The sequence below is a fragment of the Cryptomeria japonica genome, chromosome 1 (assembly GCF_030272615.1).
Source record: "Cryptomeria japonica chromosome 1, Sugi_1.0, whole genome shotgun sequence".
Lineage (NCBI taxonomy): Eukaryota > Viridiplantae > Streptophyta > Pinopsida > Cupressales > Cupressaceae > Cryptomeria > Cryptomeria japonica.
This window is the reverse complement of record NC_081405.1, coordinates 167,171,606-167,180,966: the sequence shown is the minus strand read 5'-3', so window position 1 is coordinate 167,180,966 and position 9,361 is coordinate 167,171,606.

Sequence of the window (9,361 nt, the reverse complement as noted above, 5' to 3'; positions counted from 1 at the left end):
GAAAAATGTTGTTGGGTTGATAGGGGTTTGCCTAGGTCAAACCCCAGAAGAGCTTTCCCTTGTGGAGAAGAGGCTAGATATAGAAATATATGTTGAATTAAAATGTTATATCTTCATTTATGAATATCCTTTTCCTTTTTAAGTCTTCATAAAAAGGTTGACATTTTCATGTAGTACTCATGCATGTCTTTACATAAAATTGATCATGGATTCCATCTTGAATGCTTGGAAATATGAATACTTAACCTCTCCTTCACTACATTAAGAAGAGGAGCTTTTGAGGTGGCTGGAATGGAGGTGGGAATAGATCCTTCTATTATTGATGCTTCCTCTTCTTCATTGGATGATGATTAGGATGGTGGGGGTTTAGTCGCCTTGTGCTTGTTTTTGGATTATTTTCATGAGATCATGTTGAGTAGAGCCTTAGATACCTCTTTTTTTAGTGGTGTAGTTTTAGCTAGTGTAGTCTCCAATTTTTGCCCGACTGACCAGGTTCCCTCTATTGTAATAGTTGTTGGATATGCACCCGAGGTTTGTAGTCTTCTGGACCTTCTTCTATTGGTTGGATTTACTTATTTTACCTTTGTTGGCTCTTTTTTCTTCTTCTTCTCATCTCATGTCGTTACTTTCTCTTGAGCTAGAGAGTTGAAAAATTCTTTTGCTATTTGATTATGGGGCCGATCTAGGTCTATCGAGAGATATAAGAGTCTTGGGCATATGATTTACCTTACTATCTAAAATTTCACAAGGCAAAGGTGAAATCTATGAAGTGTAGGGTTCTAGAGCATCCATTACACAAGAATCTTTATCTACATAAAATACTATGTTATCAATGTATTTCTATACAATATGGTGGGAGAGCTAGTGTATATCTTGCGTTTTCCTTTGGAAACTCTGAAAAATACCCCCAAAAACTTGGATATAGGCATGATGGTCTAAGAAGGCTCTAACATAGTCCAAGATTTGAGCAGCTATCAATTTACCTTGAATCCACTTCTTCTCCCTAAATTGAGGTAGAGGCTTAAGAAAGTAAAATGTGAGGAAAATTAACATACTTCCATACTGGAATGGGTATTGTGTCTTTTTTGGTGTGGTATGCATTCTCTAGTAGTTACTACCACAAGAACTCACTAAGGTTAAAATATTTTCCCTCCTTAATAATTTGATAAGTAGTATGCACCATGACCGTTGTAGTTCTTCCTTCCTAATTTGTAAATTAAACTTTGTATGTGATTACCTTTGTAGCATATAGTACCCCTTTGTTAGTGATTTTGCTAACATTTAGACTCCAGCCATCAAATATTGCTCTAGTAAGTTTTTCAACCTCTATAATTTTGGTGCCTTTCTTAGGAGGTAGAGCTCCTCCTCCCTATAGCTCGATAAATTCTTCAATGGCCTCCTTGGTGATTCTATGGGGCTTATCCAAGTATAGGAAATCATCATGAAAGTGGTTGAGAATCATACGAACCCACACACGCTCTTGAGTGAAGTTCAAGAAATCCTTAAAGACGTCTAGCTTTTTCTATGCATCCCTTGCATACTTCTTTTTGTAGTCATTATTTCTTTTCAAGATCTCTCCCAGAAGTGTTTCAAAGATGGTGTGTAGTACCCCTACCGTAATCGATCTCTATCATTGGTTTAATCTTGATTAATTATCTTAATATAATGATTATAGTCAGATGTTTGATTTAACGCATAGCTATTGATGTGGTTTTCACACTAGTTGTATGCAAGTTGTTAGTGTACCTATTTCGTGGTATCAATATTGAGCTAACGCTTTCATTAAGTTATTATATATGTATGCATGTATGTTCTTTGGTTGCAGGAAATTTCAGGTACAACGCCGCATGAATGCGAGGTTCGTCTTCACCTGGATGTACAGGTTTGAGTGTACCTTTTTAATCCTTAGAGTTGGATTAGGTGGTCGTAAGACCCTAGTTGACCTTAGTCGTGCTCAAGTGAGTATCGCCAGTCGTCGTCGGTTATCCCTTCTTGTTTGGGTTTGCGAGTCATTTGTTTGGTTGACCTTCTCGTTTTGCGTGCTTGGTGTGCTTGGTTGAATCGATTATTTAGTCCTTAGTAATTATCTTGATTAAACATATGCGTTTGTGCATTGAAGATTAATGGATTAAATTGATTGGGAATTCGTTATGCGATTCCGTTGATATGAAATTGCTTATTTTAATTTGGGAGTAAATTCAATTAAATAACTGATCTTGAGTATTTAATGCATTTTATATATGCTGTTGAAAAAGAAAGTTTTATATTTTATCGCAATAGAGTTAATTGCATTCTGTTGGATTATTAAATCAGAAAGGTTAGATTGAATTGATTGAAGAAATCGATTCTCGATTTGTATAGCAAGTTAATTTGTTGTTATTAGAAGAAAAGGATTAAATTTTGTGAATTATTTTGTAAATAAGAATTTTTATTCCAACAATAGAAATCTTTGGGGTCAACTCTTCCATATAACCCAATTTGGGGAAAAATTGGAGGATGGACAAATTTGGAGAAGATTTTGGTTGGAAAGATTTTTGGGGGTTTTGGAGAAGAGACAGGTTGCTGAATCTGGCAGGTGGGCTCTCCTTCAGCCATTCCAGGATTGCGTGTTAAGGTAGGAATCTGAGCTGCCTTTCTCGTTGCCAAATCCAATCTTTGATTGTTTTCAGTTTTAATTTGGATTGTGGGTTTAAATCCATGTTTTAGCTGTGTTCTTCAAGGAAATACATGGCTGTATCGTTATGTTAAAATGGATTATCTTGCCATGTCTGGTTTTCTCTTTGTTTAATAAAAATAATTTATTTGAGGTGTGTTATTCCTCATGGTTGGTTGGGCGTTTGAAATCCCATCGTGTTTGGGTATGGCGTTTTTAGCCAAGTTCGAACTGGGTTTTAAGGAAAATGAAAACATTGATTTTTAATATCGAACTGTGTGTATTTCAAAAAAAATAAAGAAAAGATTTTATTTTCGAACTGTGCGTTTGAATGATATCGCTGTGTATTGTTTTTTTTCAAGCCGTGCGTTGGGTTTTTAGTACCATCGGTGGGGGGGTTTGGAGGCAGGGAGCGGAGCTCCACCGCACCTCCTCCCCTCTCTCCCGCACGTCTCTCCCCTGCACGTCCCCCTTCGCTGGCATTTTAGGCTCGGGCCGCGGCACACCGCGGTGGCCGCAGGGCGCCGTGGACCTGCGGGCACCGCAGGGCGCCGCCGCCTGGGCCGTGTTGAGCGGCGCTGCGCTAGGGTTAGGGCACGGCCCTTCCCAGCTCGCTCGCCCTAATGTTTTTAAAATGCATTTTTTTTTAATGCGTTTTCAATGCGTCTTTTTGTGCGTTTTCAAATGTTGTAAATCGTGGTTTATAAATGGGTTTTCCTTTTAATGTATTTTGTTTTTCCCATTCAAAAAAAAAGGGGGGCTTATAATATGTTGAATACTATAGTAATGTTAGTGTTAGTTAGTTCTTAATTTTGATTAAGGAGGCATTAAACTTGACAAATGTTAGTTGGTAGTGATTAACTTTATAATGGAGTTATAGGCTAATTGTTTTCAACTTCATTTTGTGATTTACGCCTTCTTTCTAATTAAGTTCTTCAAATGTGAATTTTCGCAATGGAACATTGTTGTTTATTTTCCTATTGATCTTGGATTAATGGATCTAGATCTTACCTACTAGCTGATTAGGGAAGTTGGCTAATTGAGGTGGTATTGTTTAAAAACGAAATAGAATATTATGTTATTGGAAATGATTATCTCCATTTAGATTCTCTTTCTACATTTTTATTTCCGTAACCCGTATAATGTATCTAGAAATTGAAAAGTAAGAAACTGTAGAGGTCGGTTTTAGACCAATATGTCAGTGATGTTTTAATTGGAGATTTAAATATCTTATTTTATTGATTAATGGTTATTTGAGTTTTATTAATATGAATTTGGTTTAAGAACTCATTATGGCTTATTATGTCTGTTCGATGCTTGAACCTTAGGAGTTAGAAAACCAAGAACAACTTATCCCTAGTTGAGGTAGATAACTGTAATCAGCTTTAGATAATGCAGAAAATTTGATCGATTTTAATGTTTAAATCATTTGAGAAAATATTGTCTTTTCTGATTATTGCCTTGCGAGTTTAATTTATGTATTTGCATTTAATTATGAAATGGCATGTTTTGCTTTGGTTAGTAGGACCCTGTCGTATGGCTTGACTTGGGGTACCTGATTCAGTCCTCTGTTCCGAGTTGACGATTGTATTGTGGTAGTGTCGTGTTGATCATACCCTCCTTGTGTGTGAGTCGAATGATGATTGTGTGAGTCGTGTTTGACCAGATGATTGTTTCTCTCTTCTTGAACTCCGTTCATCTGACCATGTGTATTCCTTGAGTCTGAGCTCGTTGAGTATAGTCTAGTGTCGTATGGGAAAGTGGCTTTCGATTGGGGGCCGCGCCCAAAGTGGCTGCTGGGTAACCCGTCGAAAGTGAGTCTAATAAGTGATAACCTTTAAATAGATTAGAATGTAATCTCTAAATAAGATAAATGTGCCTCACACATGAGACGAGTGCTATCATAGATTCGACATGCTGTGAGAAGGCCTGAAATGGCAAACCATCTTCCTTGTCTTCACAAGAGGATGTGTGGGTCCACATGAGACTTGGATGGGCCGGAAGCTCGGATTAGGTTGCAAGGGTGACCCAGTGTATGGGACCGGGACCTATGAAGACTTGCCATGGTATCCATACCAGGTTGTGTGATGACACTTGTCCCTACATTCGCTAGTGTGTTGTCGTTTTGTCCTGTTAGGAGTACCCTTGTGAGTCGTCCTTGTCTCTGCCTTGTGAGTGTTGGTTTCATGTTAGACCTTGGGTGGTGATGGCTCAGTTTTATGGATGCTCTCCTGGACTCTTGTTTTAGCTTTGATTATGTTCAGCTGGATCCTGTTCTTTTCAAGGATCGTTTATGTATTAATTGACCGATGTGGTTGTTTGTATATTGCTTATGTATCGCCATGATGGCTGGATTGTAAATGGTGTAACCTCTTGTATTCTTAACCTTATTAATTATCAGAGGGGTCTTGCAGTTGCGCAGACCCGGAGATGTAGCCCTTTAGGGGTGAACTCCGAGATCATTATGGTGTTATGTGATGTATTCTCTTATGTTTCCTTTATTCAGCTTTATCATGTATGATTAACTTATGTTAGAATGGTTAAGTGGAAAATTGGAATTAACTATAAATGCTTATATTCAGTTCTTTCTTGAATGTCATGTTGATCGAATGCGTAAGTGTTTTAGATGTGATTTATCGTAGATGCTTGTATGTAATCGTCTTTTGAAATGCAATAAGTTGGAATAGGAAAGAATGTAACTTAGAGTAATGAATTATACTCAGTTGTTGTTAAGGAATTTAACTATGCTTGGAAAGATCTCTTATGTTATGATGAAATCCTAGTGTATTAGAATGTTAGTTGTATGGCTTGTTAATTTAAATGAAAACCTTGAATGAAGATTATGAATGGATCTTAATGATGAATCTTCGCTTGTGATTTATATTTCCATCTTTTGAAATAAATCATCCCGATTAAGAATTATCTCGTTGTTAAGGTAATTAGCTTATTGGATTAATTGTGTGAGTTAAGAGAATTGTGAAATTTAAGTAATCTCGTTGGGAAACTCTTTAGGAGTTAGTTGAAGTCTTCCGCTATGTAATCTGAATCTTTGTTATCTTGTTGTATCTTATGTGTTGTAACTTTAAAAAAAAAAATTTGCACTCTATTCTTGTGTTATGGCTTAATCCCTTCGGGGTTTCCTGGCGGGGCATTACATGGTGTTATTGATTTCTTATAGTGGTGTGTGTATGTACTTTTGGATATCTAATGTATATATCACATCTCTTGATACCTTCAAGAAAGCTCCTTCTAGGTCTATTTGTAGACCTTGTTAGGGAATTTGGTTAGGATAGGGTGAGGCTTAGTAAAGGCATCTATTAAGGTGGTAGTAGCTGATGAAGCCATTGTGAATGGGTGTACTAGACTATTAGCAATGGTACATGGTATATTAACTTTAGAGATAGAAATTAAGTGGCTAAAGTAGTCATGAAATACTTAAACATGAGTGTTGTTAGTGGTAATGTTAAGTTTTCTAGTTGTTGTCTCTTTTTTTCCATCATGCTTTTGCTCTTTAGTTTCTATAGCTAGTCCTTTGTTACTATTATCATCTATAGTCTACTCACATTTAATGTACACTATTGTTACAATATGTGACAATGAAATGAAATATACTTTTTTCTTATTCACCTAAACCCCGTCAAATTGTCCTAGGATTCTAAGCCATAATATCCTACAATGTTCCTCATGTTGTCCTTTGACTATTGTTGACTTTCCTATGGTATGTTTTGATTTATAGATGGGTAACCATTTGCAATTGTAATGGTCTAGTATGGTAGTGCTTAGTTAATTTACTAATGAGATTGTGTCTAGTTTGACATCAATTTGTTTGGTGTGATGATTTCGGCTTATGATGTGTGAAGAACACTCTTCTAAAGTCACATATTTTTCAATTTTTTATTTTAGGTTCATTTTGTACCCATTCTCGTAATACTTTATCACTATTTGTACCTCAGGTGTCACTGTTGAGTTCTAGTTATTCAACGTTTAGGCTTCTTTTTTCTTATCCATCCAGAAGGCTTGAGATAGTGTAAAATTTCTTCACTTCTTTCCCGATATGTTCTTGAGCTATTTATTCAATATAGGATGTATCCTTTGGGTCAACCAAGATAATTTGCACAATACGGTTGTCATCAACATATGATATTTCTTCTTTTTGGGAATCTACAATCCTATTTGCATTGGCAAACTAGATCTAAGCATTAGTAGAGCTCTGAATGTATTGAAAGGTTCCTTCATCACGACTACTTCAAAGTGAACATATTTTTTGATTCCCTTTACGTTAACGTCTACATTCTCCCAGGTTCCCAATGTATTCATTTCAGACCCATCTGCTAGGCATATGTTCATAGGGGTGTTTACTAGTTGAGGTTTGCCCAATTTCTCCCATGTGGTAGATGGTATAATATTCAAGTTTGCTCCAAAGTATATCATCACATATTTTACTTTATGATTGTTTAGTTGAACATCAATAAGTAATGACCTATTCTTCTAGTTTTGGTCTTCGAACAAATGGTTCACTTAGGGCCACTTGTTCCAATATTTTTGTAGTTGTTTTAACTTTAGTACCAAATCATTGTTTCTCAATAATATTATCAATTTTTTTAAGGCCCAGACATCTTGTTTAGTAAAACAAGCTACCTCCTCTTGTAACTATTGTTTAATTGATTTCTTTGCTTCTTCTACTACTTTATCATGCTATTTCTTATCTGGATTAAATGGGGCAATCTCTTCTTCCTCATCTTCTCCTTCTTCCACCAGGCTATAATATTCTTCAAATCCTTCTAGTACTAGTGACTTCTTTCTACCTTTACTAGTGTTTGTCCCTTGTGTGGTTACTATGTTTGCTCTCTTCTTATTTATATTTTTCTTCTTCTTTCTTATCACCTGTTATTCTTTAGATTTGTCTTCCTATGAATTATCAAAGGTCCACACATCCATCCTGTTGGCTTGCCTATAGTCTCCCAAATTTTAAATTTTAAAGTCAAGCCCCATCTCATGACGAAAGGTTCATTTTCAGAGGTTCAAATTTAGAGTTCAGAGATTCATCAGATTAAACAGATGCAGGTTCAGAGTGTGTAAGTTCAAAATTCAGCGAGTTTAATAATCCAATAACATTAGCACGAGTTGTTCGATGTTTTAAAGAAGTAGTATAACATGCTGGTTTACCAAGAAAGATGATAATGGTAATTTGTCTAAGGCTCGATGTATTTCAGAGGTGCTCCTAGAGCTAATTAATGTTAGTTTTAATAGCAGGGATGTTTTTAAAAATGATCACCGAGCTGAGAGTAAAAGTGTTTGGATGACTTTCGAGATAGCCAAACTAACAAATACAAAGTCCAATCTTCATGTTACAATGGAAGATTTAGCTTCTTAAAAGTTGAATTTAGTTATGAATCCATATGTTGATAACAAAGGATAGCAGCTAATAATGTTTTCAAAGGATTGCTTTAGCAACACATTATTACAAACAATCTAAAGAGTTACAATCCTCATCTATTCTAAAGAGATCTTTGTCTTAAAATAGAGCTCATTCCTTCAAATGGCAGCTCAAAGTGGTGATCTATGTATAGAAAAACCAGTCTGTGTGCAGGGGGCATAACTTGCAATTAAATCGTTGGATCTCAAGGAATTTTTGATATGTTTTAGGAAACCTAGTTTTATAAATGCTCACCAAAGCAATTTCCAAAATTATGTTTAGTGCATACGATATGGATAATAGAGTACAAAACTATCAATGATAGTCAGATTAATTGGGAGATACTTAGGTTTTCACTCTCATAAACTCAAACACTTAGGAAAATGGACAAGTATTTTTACGTATAAGTGAAAATCTATTCACCGAGACTAGGAAGGGAAATTATGTATTAAAATATTTGAGCTTTATTTCCTTAAAGGTGAGAATTGTATCCACGGGAATGTTAAGTGAGAAGGAAATTAATAATCTTTTCAAGAATCAGTTATGGGAACCAAGAAGTGACTACGGGGGATTATTTATTGAAAGGATTTTACAGACAAAGGGTTTTTTTTTTCTTCTTCTTTCTCTAGAAGAAGTCTGTGTGCTACCAAAAAGAAAGGAGAAGACATTTTGAATTCCGTAATTGTAATAGAGGAAGAGGGGAAAAATATATTTGTATTTTTCAAACTTGATTTTGGGCGCAGGGATTAAAATGATATGTTTGTCATTTTTATTATATATTTAAAAATAAGGGGAGATCTATATATCAGATATGTGGGTTTGAAATATATTTCTCTGATTGAAATTAATCTATAAGTTGTTTCAATCATTTTTAAATGTAGTTTTGCTCCATTTTCTTAAGTATATGTGTGTTATAAAATCTGTTGGTTTTATGCACCCATATGTGCAAAAACAAAATATTTGATCTTCCTCTTGTTTCTCTATGGTGGGAGGATTGAGTATATGGTCTTTGTGCCATTCATTTAGTTTTCTTTTAAGTTATTAAATCTGTAATTGCATTCATTCCATGTTGATGGTTGAATGTCAGTGTGCCTTCTTTGCCTTCTGGTTAAAGGCATAATCAGTTTCTTATTCATTGTAAATCAAAAGAAGGGAGTTGTACCTTCATATCAAAATTCAGAGAGCATTTGCACATAACCATTGCAAGTGACTCAACTGTTAGTTTCAGGTTTTGTCTTCTAATTTGGGCATTTGTGAGTTATTTTCAAAGCATTTGTAAAAAGATAAATTTG